This window comes from Pinus tabuliformis, chromosome 4_1 (assembly GCF_031772625.1).
Source record: "Pinus tabuliformis cultivar Carrire ecotype Pingquan chromosome 4_1, CPIR1, whole genome shotgun sequence".
NCBI lineage: Eukaryota > Viridiplantae > Streptophyta > Pinopsida > Pinales > Pinaceae > Pinus > Pinus tabuliformis.
Window position 1 is genome coordinate 116,697,522 of NC_142303.1, and position 16,770 is coordinate 116,714,291.

Genomic DNA, 16,770 nt, shown 5'->3' on the forward strand with positions numbered 1-16,770 from the left:
ACCTCTCAAGCATCTCAAGGGTGCAGAAACATGGTTCCAGAACGCTCCCATACTACTTCGGGTGAGACCTTAGTCTGTCCTCCACAGACTGTTGCCGAAATAGCCAGTAGTACAGGGATTTGTTTTGCTAAATAACTACGAACCTAGGTCAGGCCCCAACAAGCCAATAATGCATCCTAGACATAGGGAGTATGGGAGTACATGAAGCATTCATCAGTAGTGCTATGGTCCCTCTCTAAATTTTCCAACTCATTAGCCATATGAGAGGTACTTCCCATGAGTCCCAAACTACATGGGTAGGGTGTATGCTAGGGCATAAGCAGAAAAAGGCGAACCAATCATCCTGCTCATATGCCATAGGAGAAGGAGAACCACTCATCCTATGCATATGTCATCATAGCGGAAGGTGAACCACTCACCCTACACACATGTATACTGTTATCACAAAATCTGACCGTGATAGGCTACTGATCAAGTAGACTCTGAGTAACTCTTTCAAACAAATCTTTTGGTTGAGGCTTAGCCTCCTCAACCTGAGAGGGCTCTCTCAATAGTTTTAAGATTTTTTATTAATGATTAGATGGCTAACTCTAGGAATAAAAATGGACAAAAATGTATAATTGGTTGAATCAAAGATTACCAAACATCTATTGGGCTATGGAGTCAAGATAGTCTTCAACAAAACATCATGATCAGCAAAACATGGAAGTCAAGACACTTGGAGTTTAGGTTTATAAGTAAAACAGTAACACAGTGAATCAACACAGTTTACAAGCATGTGAAGGAAGTTATAGAATTTTCTAATGAATTCTAAGCATCACAAGCTTATACCACTACAAATAAGTAATTGAAAAAAGGTCATAAAAACATCAAACACATAAACTCCTTGTGAACCTTGAGTAGTAAAGTTGATCTCTGTATTAAGTTTGAAAAACCACAGTTTCTTACAATAACACAGCTTTCTTTTGTTGATAAAATTACCAACCCTAAGGAATTTGATTCTCATGCTTTATATGCAGTTTTTACAACCTTGGATTCTATGATCCATCCTTAGGAGAATTCTAATTCCTAACATTGACACCTATCTATTCATAAAACAATCTTCTTAATTACAAACTGACAGCTAACTGCCTTTAAGAGTCTTAATACAAAAAGGAGTGAAACTCCTAAAACATGCTTCAACAACCTTATCCATGAATTAAATACATTCTTTAATCAGCTTCTAATCCATGTCTTTGAGCTTTGTGATGTCTCCAATATTGTTGCAAACCCTGCTGATTCATGACCTAACTATCCTAAAAACAAGGAGAAAGAGTTCCTCCTTTTAACCCCTTAATCCTTTATGCTTATCTTCCAGCAGTTTTGCTAGTGTTGATGATTATTGCATATATGTGGCATGTATTAGTAATCCATTAAGACTTCATTTCTCCACCTGTGCAAAAAATGGAACCTAGAACAGATGGAAAAAAGGATGAAACATGACTGTGTTATGAAGATAGTCTATTTTTGTAGCACAACCTTTATATGACTTATAAAGAACTTCTTTGAACCATTATTTCTGCATCACTGCCATCTGAAATTCATTTATGATCCTCATATGTCTACCAGCAACATCAAAACTTGGAATTTATGAGACCTTACCTTCGAAATACATCTATAAAGTGCTAAAAGGTCACCTTCAACAGTTTCGTAGCATGCTACGAAACTACTGTGTATGCACTTTTTTCAACATGGCATTCAAAAATCTGCAGTTTGGGAATTTTCAAAATTTCATAAAGATTTATATGATCACCAAAAAGCAAAACAACTTCACCTTATAAGATGTTCTTCTTCATAGATGACCTTCTTTTTAATACCAAAACTGTTTTAAGATATATCTTTTATTGCCCTTTTTCATCATCGTGTTTCATTATTGTTGTAGCCTTTCTTCGGATTTTGTTAACTGTATTTCTAGGTCTTCAATTTGTCTCTTCAATCTCCTATTAGTAGCTCTCAATTGATCATTCAACATCCTTACAAATCTGGCTTCTTTGATTGCAGGAATGGTCCAAGTAAAGTACTACATTTCACTACTGACTATTTCTGGTTTGGAAACTTTTTCTACTTCCCAGAGAGACTTTATCCTTTTGAAATCTATATTTTCAGTAGTGTGCCTTCTTGCTCTCATCCTTAGTCTAGAAATTTCATTATTAGCTGCTCTTTACTTTTCCTCCATTTCTTCATAACTGGCTTTTTCTGTTTGAGTGGAAGAAACTCTGTTTTTGTCACCTTCGGGTATTGGTGATGAAAGGTCTATCAATTGTTCCTAAACAGCAGAGGCTTCTTCTGTTTTCCCTAACTCAATATTGGACTCTTTCATCTTTTTGGATTTCCTGGTTAAGGGCTTTCTAGGCTTGAACACAAATGTTGTAACATCATACTCAAATTCTAGTTTCTTAGAGGATTTCATCTTCTTCGACTTTCCTTTATCAAATTCTATGACATTTTCCTGCACCAAAGGCGATTCTACAATATCAATGGCTTTTAAAATATCATTTAAATTACCCTTCAAGCTTGGACTTTCTCCTGAGATAACTAATTTACCCTTCTCCTTTGCAATTTGACTTCTAGTCAATCTCCTTTGAACTGGTTTATTAGTTGACTATTCTTGTGTCATTTCTTTAACTTCAGCACTCTTTTCCTTTGTGGATTTATGAGTCTCAAGAATAACTACTGATGTTTTGCTCACCTGCTCTTTCACCTGCTTTCTAGGTTTCAGCTTAACAAATCTTTTTGACCTGGACATTACAGGCTTGCTGGTTTCTGCTGATGGAGTTTCTTTCACCTTAGGGCTAATGCTTGTATCTTGATTTTCCACTCCAAGAACACATAAAAACAAAAATGAAGACCATTCTTTGTTGATCCTTTTAAGTTGATGTAAAACTATCAGTTTAATTAGACCATGATGAAAAACGGAAGTTTCATATCCTTGAGATTTCAATTGCACTTTATCTGCCATATTAGCTACACTTCGATACTGGAAGTAAGGAAAATATAAAGAAATCATACCAGTAAAATCCAACATGAGTTTAAAATGATATCAATAAACTTTATGATATCTGCTCTCACAGGTGAAATAACGTTGAATGTTGAAGAGAAAGTTGACATAGATGTCTTTGATGTTGTTCTTTGGAATTGCCTTAGTTAAGTCTGTTTCTGCAAACTCTGGCTTCAGAAACACTTTGCATGGTTCCATGTCGAATCTAAAGTTTTTGAGCCATATATCTTGCCCTCTAGGAATCTCTGTCACCAAAGATATGATTTCTGGAGAAATTTGCAAGTTTAGGATTCCAACCTTTGTGTTTGAGCCAGTGAAATGTAGTGCAAACTCCTTTGTCACCTGAGTATGTCCTCCCTGTAATTTTTTACAAAACTTCCAACATCCTACTTTCTTGAAGGCTTCCACAACTGAGTTATCTCTGTCTAGAACCTCAATGCTTTTAGGCTCTGTTCTCAAACAATGACCGAACCTGTGACTTTTCCTTTCTTCTATAATCTTTGCCTCTGAATTCCTGTCACAAACCAACCTCGCTTGAAATTCTGTTTATCAGCCTCACTTGCTTATGGTGGTCAACCTCACTTGAATTATGGATGAGGAAAACTTTGGTAAGAAATTACCGTAATATTACCATTTGAAAAACGATCTGTTTGAGGGTTTGCATGCAAACAGCAATAAGAAACTATCCAGCCCTTTCGAATTTGAAATTACCTATCATTATAACCCCTAAATTCGAAATGATGAGTTTTGGATGGTGGCATGCTTAAGAACTAACTCCTAGCTGACACCTAATAATGAAAATTTAACGAAATCTTAATGGATTGATGTTTTGACAAGACCGTCTGCGAATCTACGCTTTCGTAGCGTGCAGGGAAAAGTGCTACGAAAATAGCAGTGTTTTCGTAGTGCAAAACAGACATTTTACACTGTCTACACTATGAAAACGTCGTTTTGGGGCTAATTCCAAAAAATTTCAACATGGTTTAAGATATGAGTTTCTAAGCAGAATGTGAGACTTCTAAGAAATTGAATAAGGTTGTTAAAATTTATTTGGATATGAAAACGAGACATTTGAGACTCCTAACCTATCACCTACCCATTAAAACGTAGGATGACTTGACACTTATCTAAGACCGTGATTAGGAACAATGTAAAGTCTTATTTTTGTGATAACATATACTATCATGGGGTATCACAGGGTAAGGTGAACCACTCACCCTGTACATAGCGTACCAATAGGGGAAGCTAAACCGTTCGCCCTATGGTCACTCATAGCTCCAAGAAGTACCCCAAACCCCTAGGATCTCCCAAAGCTCAGTGTCCAATTCAAGAAGGACCCTCATAGGAGGGTCTTTCCACGGCTCCAAGTATCTCTCTGAAGGCTAAAAATTTGACCTTCCCTAAGGGCTTTGTGAAGATGTTTGTGACTTGCTCATTAGTCCTAATGAGTTCAAGCCTTATTTCTCCCTTTTGTACCATATCTCGACTAAAGTGGTACCTGATATCAATGTGCTTGGAGCAGTCATGGAACATTGGATTCTCTGAAAGGAGAATCCAACTTTCATTGTCATAGTAGATCATAGTGGTGTCCAACACATCCTCAAATAGCTCACTAAAGATCTTCCTCAACCAAATGGATTCACAACAGGTCATACTAGTTGCAATGTATTCGGCCTCGACGGTGCTTAGAGAAACCAATTTTTTCTTCCTTCTTATCCAAGAAATTGAAGCAAAACCTAATGAGAAGAAACATCCAGACATGCTCTTACGATCCACCCACTGCTAGCCCAGTTAACATCAGTATATCCTTGTAGCCTCAAATTCCTGACAGTGTATTTCAATCTATATTTAATTGTGCCATGGAGATATTTGAAGAGATTCTTAGAAGCAATCCAATGTATATGATGAGGCTCGACCATAAATTGACTCAATGTATTCACAACGAAGCATATGTCAATACGAGAGTTTACCAAGAACATAAGGTCCTCCACAAGTTGTCTATATTTGGAAGCATTTTCCAATTTGGGTCTAACAACACTTCCACATAGCTTCTTGAAGTTGATTTCCATCGAAGTAGACACATACTTCATATCCACCATCCCACATCTCTTGAGTAGCTTCACAATTTATTTTCCTTAAAAAATGAAAACCTCACATAGCTTTTTCCAGGCCTTGAGGCCTAGGAAGTATTGCATCAAACCTAGGTCCTTCATCTCGAACTCGGAAGCTAGCTCCCTCTTGCATTGATAAATGAGAGTGTATGCACCTGTAAAAAATATATCATCCACATAAAGGACAAAAATGAGAGGCATCTCCTTTTCAACCTTGAACTATAGTTTAGGATCAACATCTCTCCTTGTAAATACCAGCTTCATAAGACAGCTATCAATCCTCTCATATGAAGCCCTAGGGGCTTTTCTCAACCCATAGAGGGCTTTCCTCAACCTACACATGTGTGTCCTTCAATCTTGTACTTCAAACCCCTCAGGTTGTTCTACATATACTTCCTCCTTAACAGATCCATACAATAAATAAGTCTTAACATCCATTTGGTGTAGGATCCATCATTGAGAGTAGGATCCATCAATATTGGGTTCTAAAATACCTCCTAAGAAAATTAATTCTACACCCACTAAGCCCTTAGAAATCTCTACTATGACACATGAAGAAGAAGAATTGTAGCATGATATATCAAAATTACGGGACCAAGTGCAACAAATTTCTCTCTCACAAAGATAAACCAATGATGAATTAAAATGTGCAATGGATGGTTTAAAAGGTGACATGGATGGTTTAAAAGGTGACATGAATGGTTTAAAAGCATACATGGAAGTTTTGAAGGAATGTTTGACAAAGTTGTTGCAGGAAAGGCTTCCGAATGGTGATAATGTAATCCATGAAAGCCCTGATAAGGACAAAAGGAATATGAATTACGATTCTAGAGACTGCAATGTGGGGTTTAAGAACCACCACATTCCAAATATAGATATGAGGAAGTTTGATAGCAACGATCTAGTAACATCGATACTACATATGGAACAGTATTTTGATCTTCATGATGTGAAACTCTCACAAAAGGTACGTATTGCATCTTTATATTTAGAACCCAATCAGTTTGTATGGTATAGATGCCTTTGTTCTCGTAAAACACTTGTCACCTGGTCAATGTTTACGGAGGAAATAATGGCACAATATGAAGATACAAAGAGCAACACCTTCTTTATCGAATTGATAAATCTCAAACAAAAGGGTTAAATGGTGCAACACATTGAAGACTTCCAAAAATTAAATATTAGGGTAACCAATATTCTAGAAGAGAATAGTATGGATGTCTTCATAGGGACTTTAAAATATAACATCCAACATGAGTTTTGTCTTTGGGAATTCAGGGTGGCAAGGAAAGTTGAAAGTAATATTATGGAAACAAGGAAGTTTACCACTCACAACTATAAAGATGGAAATGTTGTTGCTCCTATTCTTCCATAACCTAGAAGTTTGACACGACAAAAATTGGAGGAAAAAGGAGAAAAATGTTTTTTTTACAGTTGTGATAGCAAATACACTAAAGGCCATAAGTGTGTTAAGAAGAAATTATTCTACATAGATTGTGAAGAGGAGGAATAAAAGGAACAAGAAACATCAAAAGAGGAGGATATACACCAGGAACCAATCCCAAAGAAAGAATAAATGAATCTGACCATATATTGTAATGCATTGGCAGGAATTACCACTCCTAAAACTCTCAAGATAGAAGGATATATGAAGAAGAGAAAGGTAATAGTGTTTATTTATTTGGGTAGTACCCATAATTTTATTCATTGTAAGATATCTAAGGAATTGAATTGCGTCCTATATCTAGCACCAGAGTGTCAAGTGATGGTTGCAAATGGAGGAATTATAAATTTCTCTGGAAAGTGCCATAATATCTAGCTAACCGTGGGGGAATATGTATTGAATAGCCCAATGCTTTCTATTCCAATGAGTGGTGTTGATGTTGTACTAGGATTCCAATGGTTATAATCTTTGGGGACAATAGATTTTAATTTTCAATAATTTTCTTGAATTTTTTTGGGGAAGGAAAGGAAGTTGAAGAAAAGGGTATCGCAGGGAAATGAGGAAAGATAATCGACTCTAATGGCATGAACAATATTCTAAAGAAAGAACAATGGGGTGTAATTGCACAATTATGCTCACTAGGTGTTCAAACATCAAAATCATATATTTCTCCAAATCTCCAAAAAGTCTTAGACAATCATTCCAAGGTCTTTGAGACTCCCAAAGGCCTCCCACCTATTTGTTATCATGATAATGTGATTCACTTGATTCCAGGAAGCATTCCTCCAAACATGAGGCCTTACAGATATCCTTATGCCCAAAAACGTGAAATTGAACATTTGGTTGTAGAAATTCTTAAGGCTGGTATAATTCAACCTAGTCAATGTTCTTGCTTTACTCTAGCAGTATTGGTGCACAAAAAGGATGGATTATGGCATATGTGTCCAGATTATTGATGAGCCCCAGAAATGGGTAATTACATGGTCTTATTTTGACTTAATTGACCATTCTCATTAGTTTATCACATGTTTTTGAACATATTTACTCTAGTAGAGTGAATTGGGTTAGTCATTTTTCCATGTAGTCTAACGTGTGCTTTATGCAGATTTTTTGGTCAATTTTGGACAAGTTCAAGGTATTTATGAGCAAATGGCAGCCAAAAGTCGAGGAAAACAGGGAAGAGGATTTGTAGGGGGGTGCCTCCTTCATTTATGACCCCTTTACTCGAATCCTGCGTCAGCAACTTGGAGCACAGAGGTCCACATTGATGCATCTAAGGGACAACTGAGCAAGTAAAGTAGGACTGTTGTTTATCTCCAATTCTAGGAAGCTGAGTTCCTTGATTTTAGGAGGACTGTTGGAGGACTCCATTTGTATAAATAAGGGGGCTTAGAGCCTCAGTAGGTTAGCCAGTTATTAGTAGATTTTCACACTTTTGTGTAGCATTGTGTTTAGCTCATTTTCGAGTTCCTTTTTTAGAACAGTTTATGTAATGTGACTGTTATTTTTGATAATGAAGATGAAACAGTTTTTGAGCCAGCACCGATCTCTTTCAAAGGGTTGAAGCTCTTGGGTTAGGACCTAACCCAAGCTTCCTGGCACCGCCTACTTTGTACTTATATGTTTTTGCTTTAGTTCATGAGTTAATTTCCATTACATAGATTCATTTTACTTCATTAGATTAGGTTGTTTTTTATGGTTTGCATAGTTGTTTTGTGTTTCAGTTGCTCAAGTAGGTTACTACAGTGAAAAAATAAGATTCAAAAAGGCCAACAGAAGGCCCTAATCTCGTTTCTCCCTTTCTGGGACTATAATTTGAGGTCAAGGCACTACTACTGCCACTAAAAACATGGTTTTTGCTCTTCCATGCAACTACTATTGTGATACCTTGATTTGGAATGATTGATATTGGTTCAAAATCTGTTGCCTAGATCATTTCCTGTTCTTTTACAATAGATCTCTCTACATGTTTTTCTGTTCACAGGTTACTGTTTAGCATTTTCTGTTTGTAGGTGAGAAATTAGGTCAAGCTAGAGAAATTTTAGTTTTTAGTCCTTTGTTTGAATAGTTTTTGTAAGTAGATGTGCAGATCTATTGCAGGACATCTCAGCTCACCATACATCCATAAAACAGCCAGCACTAGCTCACTTCTCATAGATTTCCCAATTCCTTCGCAACATTTCTCCAATCTGCCCTAATTTCTGCTTTTTTCAACATTAGCTTCTTTCTTGCCATTTGAAAAAAACCAACCATCCTGTTCTTTCTTGATCTTCCTTGACCAGCTCCAGACACCTCAACACTTTCATCTAGCCTTTAGTTACCCTTTCCCATCATTTTTCCACCTTCAAAACTCCAAAAACAGCTCTCGGCCTCCTCCTGTAGATCCCCTGCAGCCTCCTGTAGAATTTCCTGTGAATGATTTTTCAAAGTCTGATCGCTATGAAAGTATTCAGAAGGGTACTAGGGGATTCTTAGGACCTCTCCACACCTTCCTCCACCTCTGCAAAAACCAACTCCATCTTCCTTCACCACCAAACCTCTGCACAATCACAACCAGATAAATCACAAGAATAATAATTTCACATAAAAACACTCAAAAGCACAAAAGGATGTTTTCTTCTCATTTCTTTTCAGAAGTAGCTTGAATAAATGAAATTTACCTTTTTAGTAGTCAATGGCACTCATTTCATCAGTTTTCATCTCTTTTCTTGCAAAAGTAGGGTTGATAGGTAAATTAGGGTTTGCTAGGGTTTGCATTACATTTCAGTTTTCCTTCTCTTTCTGCAAATAGAATAGCCTCTATAGAGTTAGTTTTCTTTCATCACAGTTAAAAGCTTCTTCTGAGAATTCATAGAAGTTGGCTTAAGCTCCTAGCGAACTTGCACCAGCTGACCAAGCGACAGCCTGCAGTAAGAGATAATACTTGTGCATACAGCACCGTCGCTTCCAAGTTTGTTATGGACTATCGGGTTGATAAAAGTATATAAGGAAGCCCCAAGAGTTGCAGCATTATTGCTGCAATAGTGGAGCCCACCATCTTTTTGGCGTTGTTACCAGGGAAGCATCATAGTATTTTGTGATTACTACTTTTCTTCTATTTTCTACTGTAACATTCTACTAAGTAGTTTATTTCAACAAAAGTAGAGTACTTGTTTCATTTCAATTCTGCAATTTCAATTCTGCAAGAGTAGATTAGGCATTTCCTGCTTTCATTTCAATTCTGCAATTTCCATTTCTACAAGAGTAGATTAGGCATTTCCTGCTTTCAGTTCAATTCTGTAATTTCCATTTCAGCAAGAGTACATTAGTCATTTCCTGCTTTCATTTCAATTCTGCAATTTCCCCTTCAGCAAGAGTAGATTAGTCATTTCCTACTTTCATTTCAATTCTGCAATTTCCATTCGAGAAAAAGTAGATTAGTCACTTCCTTCTTTCATTTCAATTCTACAATTTCCATTCCAGCAAGTTCATTTCAGTTAGTTGCAATTTGTTGTTCAATCCATTTCAGTTTTGCAGGTCCAAGCAAAAAAAAAACAAAACAAAACAAAACAAAAAAAAACAAAACAAATAAAAAAAAAACAAAACAAAACAAAACAAAACAAAACAAAAAAAACAAAAATCACCCAAAAATAGATTTCCTTTCATGCCTCGTAGGAACAAAGATAATTTAGGAAAATTCCTACCCAACACCCCTACCACATCATACAGTCACCCTTCTCTCTTCTTCAGTGGCAGTGATCTAGAAGAACCTATAGGTGAACCTCCAGAGATATACGAAGATCCTATAGCAGAAGAAGAGCCAGAAACCATTCCTCCTGAGACGATGTTTGAAAATAGAAACGTTATAGGAAATGGGGAAAGAGTAGAGGGTACCTTTCCTATTCGAGAGACCAATGGGGACACTAAAATGAAGCACATAAGTCCCTCAACGTTACCTCACTTCCATGGGTTGACCACCGAAAATCCTGATACCTTCTTGTTTGAATTTGTTGTTATCTGTCGAACCTATTGGTGGGCTCCAGTATTGTAGCAATAATGCTACAACTCCTGGGGCTTCCTATCTCTAATTTTATCAACCCGGTAGTTCGTACAAACTTGGAAGCGACGGTGCTGTATGCACAAGTACTAGCTCTTGTCGCAGCTGTCACTTGGTCAGCTGGCACAAGTCTGCTAGGGCTCAAGCCAACTTCTATATGCTCTCAGAAGAAGCTTGCTAAATGATGGACGAAAGCTATCTCAAAGAAAACTAATCTACTTGGCAAAAATGAACTGAAAGCCAACCAAAACATGGAAACCCTAGTAAACCCTAATCTGACTAGTCTAACCTCTATGATGCAACAGTGAGAGTGCAAATGTCTAAAGATGATGCCATTACTTCTAGTAATGTGAAATGCATGAAATTAAACTACTTGCATCTGAAAAGACATGTTTTTGTATTTTTTCTTGAGTGGATGGAGTGATTGTGATTTTGTTCTTATTAGGGTTTGGTTGTGCAGAGGTGGTGCAAAGGGAAGGAAAGCTTGGGAAAGGTCAAGGAGGCTAGGAGAGGTCCCAAGGGATCCTTAGCATCAGTCCACAGAGGCTCCTCACGTTCAGATGCTCAGCAACCGAGTGCGTGGGCTCCTACAGGATGTCTGCAGGGGATCCTACAGGAAACTCAGGAATTTCTACAGGAAGTCTGTTAACTTCTACAGGATGTCCTACCGTGGGATTTTTGGGTGATGGTGAAGTGATGGAGTGGTATAGGGGGATATGTAGGATGGAAATGAGGTGGTAATGGCTCAGCAACAGTGAGGTGAGGAGATGAGGGTGAGTGTAGAGGCAGATTTGTCTTAGAAGAAATAGAGGGAATGGAAGGCAAAAAACAGGGGATATGAGTAGTGGGGTAGTTGAGGAACAAAGGGCTTCATTGGAGGATGGATAGTTGGTCTGGGCACGGTTCAGGAAGGTAGGAGAATGATGGAGTAGCGTTGCACGGTGTAAATGAGACAAATCATCCAAGTCCTGCAAGTAAAAGTTATTAACTTATGCCAACAACTTATTAAACCAATGAACATCAATGTATTCGTGAAGGAAACTGATATATGGTACTGAAGCAATGAAGCATTCCAAGAAATTGACACTCATGGACACTTCTATCCATCACCAAGACTGCGTTCAAGAGAGCATTAACATGTAAGCAAACGTTTTTGAATGGGCAGCACAGTCTGCGATCCCTGCCTCTAGAAAGAGGTGTATCATGAGCATACAGTCAGCCTGTTCTTTTTTAACTGTTATTCACTCTAATCTACTCAGCCTAATTCCAAACAACTACATTAATTCTAACTGATAAAACCAATCTGTTTAACTTCTACAGGAAATCCAAATCAGCAACTGTTTAACCACTACAGGAAATCTAAATCAGCAGCTATACTCGAATGCATGGAAAGGAAAATGGAAACGAAATGCTAAAGGAACAATATTGATACAAAGGAAGGAGGCCTGAGCTCTTAGGTTGGGCCCAACCCCGAGAGCTTTAGGCTCCTTTAAAAACTCATAATTTGATCCAAAACTGCTTGCTTTTATTCATAATCAAAAGTCTAATGTCATGCCAAAACTGGCTTACAAAGAGCAAAAACCAAATTGACTAACTAGCTGCTACGAAATGACTAACCCCTAGCTATAAAAATGACTAACTGAAATGAGGTCTTAAGCCCTCTTATTTATACAATTTGAGGACCAAACAGTCCTCCTAAAATTTAGGGACTTGGCTGCCCAAGACTTGTAGTTAACAGCAGTCCAACTTGACTTGCTTGGCTGCCCTTGAGCTGATTGATTCGGTGGCCCTTGAACTCCGAGCTGATGGTGGAGAATTCGAGGTAAGGGCCCATAAATGAGGGGGACACCTTCCTACAAATCCTCTAGCTTGTTCTCCCACGAATTTGGTTGCCAAGTGCTCATTAAGACCTTCAAATTTGTCTCCAAGTTGACCAAAAAGGCTACACAAAGCACCCATTAGACTTGTTGGCATAATGACTAACCAAATTCACTCTATTAACATAAAAATAATCAAAAACATGCAATAAACAAATGAGAATGGTGGACTAAGTCAAATTAGGAGGTTGAATGAGCCCAAATAATTGTACATTTTTGGGGCTCATCATCACCCCCCTACTGAAAGTGTTGCTCATCCTCTGAGCAACCAATCTCTCTCCTCGTCTTTGATAGCCCTGGTGACTTCCTTGGCTAATCGTCTCGGCCAATTTCTCCTTTGGCTTCCCTCTTTTCAAACTTTCCTGTAGAAACTGTTCGTTGGCTTCCTGTAGAAAAAGTCCTCTGTCTTCCTGTAGAACAGTCTGCTAACTTCCTGTAGAACCAATTTCACTGATTTTACTTGCTTGGCTGGGGGTGCCTTCTCCTTGAACTGCACTGCCTGAAAGCTGACGAATCCAACACAAATTGCAAGTCTAATGTATTATAAAAGCACACACGTACAATGAACTGCCCGAGAATAAATATTGCATGCCAAAGTTGGATGGGAAAAAGTGTTTCCAGGCCTTTAAATCACTATTTTTCCATTGGTTAACCTTGATTCACGTTTCTGTTCCTGACATGACAATACTTTCCAACTGCGGCAGCTTTCTTTTCTTCATAAAATGCTTACTGCAATAGCAAATATGGGAATAATAACAGATTTGTATCCCAAAGCCAACCCAAATATAACATTAGTTGCTGCTCCAGTCCTACATGAATCGGCAACATCTTGGACAGAGCTGTAAGCATTACTAGTGTAGTACTCAGTGACAAAACCAATAACAAGGCCAGACCACAAACCAATAGCACCACAGAAGAAAAGATCCCAGTTCTTTACAACCTTCTGGGCACCAAAATTGAAGATAGTGAAGGATGAAGGCAATGCAACTAGGCTTACAGCAGCAATGCCAATAGTCATCACTACTGTGGAGATAATAAGTTGCTTTTCCAATGCAAGCTCAATTTCCTTCAGAGCCTTGATCTCAAATATGTTAGTTGCAAACAGAGTTGTGATTAAGCAAGCAATGATACCCATTGAACTAATAAGTAAGGGATAACACATGGCAGTAAGATCATGAGAGTTTCCAAATCATGATATGGATGCAACAACCAGAGCTGCACAGGAAGATTCAGCATAGGACCCAAATAGATCTGATCCCATACCAGCGATATCTCCAACATTGTCACCAACATTATCAGCAATGACAGCTCGGTTGCGTGGATCGTCTTCAGGAATGTTCCTCTCAACCTTGCCAACAAGATCAGCACCTACATCTGCTGCTTTGGTGTAAATACCACCACCTACTCTGCCAAAAAGAGCCATGGAAGAACCACCAAGACCATATTTGAAGATGTTGAAATAAGTTTTGCTAACCATTTCATATATTTTTCTCCAAGATGTTCTGCTAATTTTCGTTTATCTCCATCTGAATTCGAATACACTTCGAGTGAATCATGTTGTAAGTGCAAGTTGACCAACAGCTGAGCGCTCAGATTTTTGCGTGATTTTTGGAGTGAGGTGGCAGAGACATGCGTTGGCCATGCAGACAATTAGGCTATCGTGAACTGCATGTTCTACTTATGAACCGTATGTTTTCTTCTTGATCCGCTGCACTGGAGTCCAAGCAGCTGACACTAACTGTCCGTTTTTTGACTTTCACGTGCATGGCTGACCCATGCATGCTGCGTGATTTTTGCCTTGCTGAGTGCAATTGAACGTGGCTCTCTTCTTGGCTGAATCCGCTCATCTCATTCATTCATGCATTGCTTTAGATTAGATCTATGCAAACAGATGAACAAGGTTTAGTCACGTACCTGAAATCAAACAGCTGCTTGTGAAGCTTCTTGCTGCTGCATGCTTTGATTCTTTGATTGCATGAGGGCATGGCTGATGATTTTGATTGCTTTCCCTTGTGCAGGTGTCCTCTGGCCGGATCTGAGCTGCATGCAATCGTTTCCACGTTCAACTCTGCCCGTTCAAGCTGCTGCTGCTGCATGGTCACAAAACCAGAACTTCTTTTTGCCATTTCTCCCAAACGGTAGATCAGATTGATCTGAAACTTGGTGAGCATGTTCCTACCATCATTATGCATCTCTCATAGCAAAATCGTGATCAATGGATGCACGGATTTCGAGAAAAATGGAAAATGGCTGAATATTTCAGAGCTCGATTTCTCGGAAACCGTGCATCGGAATCGGCTGAAACTGCTTGGGTAGGTTACCATCACTCACGTGCATATCCCCATGAAACAGGTTTTGAAACGGATGCACGGTTATGGAGAAAATGAAAAATGGCTGACAGTGATGGAGGCTGATTTCTTGGAAACCGTGTACCAAAATTGCATGAAACTGCTCAGGCATGTTTTCATCAACCTTGTACAATTCCCCATAAAACGGTTTGTCAAATGGATGCATGGTTTTCAAGTTATGGCAAAAACAAATTATGCTCTATGTGTTTTTGCTTCAAGGCACTGTGCATTTTGGTTGCATGGGATGACAAAATGAATTTTGGTTGTGATGCAGGTATAGAGATGATGGAGGAGGAGTTGGAAGACTACATGAGGACTTCTGAACCCTTGAGGAAGCTACCATGTTCGCCAAACCACTTTTTGAAATGCATGCCTAGTTTCCCACAATTTCTACAGGAAGTTCCTGTAGAAGCACAATGAGAAGCACAAGGAGGTGAAAAAATGATGGATGAAGGCAAGGGATGGACACACAAGTTCTTGTAGGCCTAATCAACAGATTCCCACCATCAGATTCACTTTTGAAATTGGATTTGGCTCGTCCAAAGGTTCTACAGGATGTTTCCTGTAGAAATACAGAGCTTCCTGTAGAAGGCAGAAGAAAGAGTCCTTTGACCTTGATTTGAGTGCTCCTCCTGTCATGAAACGTCCTTCTTTAACCTGCAATGTCATTGCTGCAACATGAACTTATTCAATGGAGATTAGCTTTATTTTTATTTTTCTTTTTTCTCTTTTTTTGAAAAACAACTAGGGCGCCTCATGGAGGTTTTCACCCTAATTGCCTGCCTTGGGCGCCTCCAAGGGAGGTTTTCACCCAAAGATATTATTCTCTTTTCTCTTTTTTTTCCAACCCATTGACCGCCTCATGGAGGTTTTCAATCAATGAGCCAATCTAAGGCGCCTCCGAGGAGGTTTTCACCTTAGATTTCTATTTTCCTCTTTTTTCATTTTTTTTTCTTTTTTTTCTTTTTTCTTTTTTTTTTTTCTACCCTACCCTACTTGAAAAACAAAGTCATTTTCAAGTATAAGAATACTTCCAATGGGGCCATGTGCACATCGAGATTAGAGACAAAATGATGTGGAGGCTCGAAATGCATGCTCTGACAGGTATCCAGATCTCAGAGACCAAATGATCTGACTTTGAAGGGATCAAACATAGTTGAGGAAGAGAGTACTGCTGCAACTTAGTGACTGTCTGGAACCATGTCTCAATATAGCTTTGATATCCTTGGTCCTTTTGCTGATCTGGATCATTCTTCATGTCACTTTCTATCATGAATTTCTCATCTTCCTCCTTTTGCTGATCTTTCTCTTGAATACATGGAAGATTTGATGGTAACCATGAAGGATCTTTCTTTATCTCTGATTCTGATCTCTTCTCTTCATCAAGTGCAGCCCATGGTTCTTTGATTTCCTCTTTGGAATCTTCTTTTTCCTTTGGTCCTTCAATGTTGTCAATATAATCTCTGTTTTGCAACACTCTTCCTGAGCTTTGGTGAACATCATTGAGCTCAAAAGGAGTAATTTGCACATGTTGTGCCTCAGCTTTGTAATTTGGTTGAGCTGCTCCATTGCATGGTTTTGGAAATGGTGCTACGGGTAGCTGAGTGGAGGGGTGTAATTGAGATGGAGGTGGATGGCATTGTGGTTGGGTAGGCATTTGGGGTTGCCTTGGTGGAGGAGGAGGCGATGGTTGTGGATGAGCAGGTGGTGGAGGAAAATGAGCGAGATGAGAGTTGTATTGGGGCCTCCACTCCTGATAAGGTGCATTCCACTGAGGCTGTGGCTGAGCATAAGAGTGAAATGAATGAGCAGCTGGTTGGGCATAATATGGATCTGTGAAGGAATAAGGAGGAGGTGTGAACCAGGAAGGATGAGCAGGGGGACCCCAAGAAGGCATGAAGGTGTCTTGGTAAGGGT

The 16,770-nt window shown here is 38.8% G+C and overlaps 1 pseudogene; it reads right to left on the bottom strand.

The window, feature by feature from the left end:
• Positions 1-13,220: 13,220 nt before the first annotated feature.
• Positions 13,221-13,982, bottom strand: LOC149174478 (pyrophosphate-energized vacuolar membrane proton pump 1 pseudogene; annotated as a pseudogene).
• Positions 13,983-16,770: the final 2,788 nt, after the last annotated feature.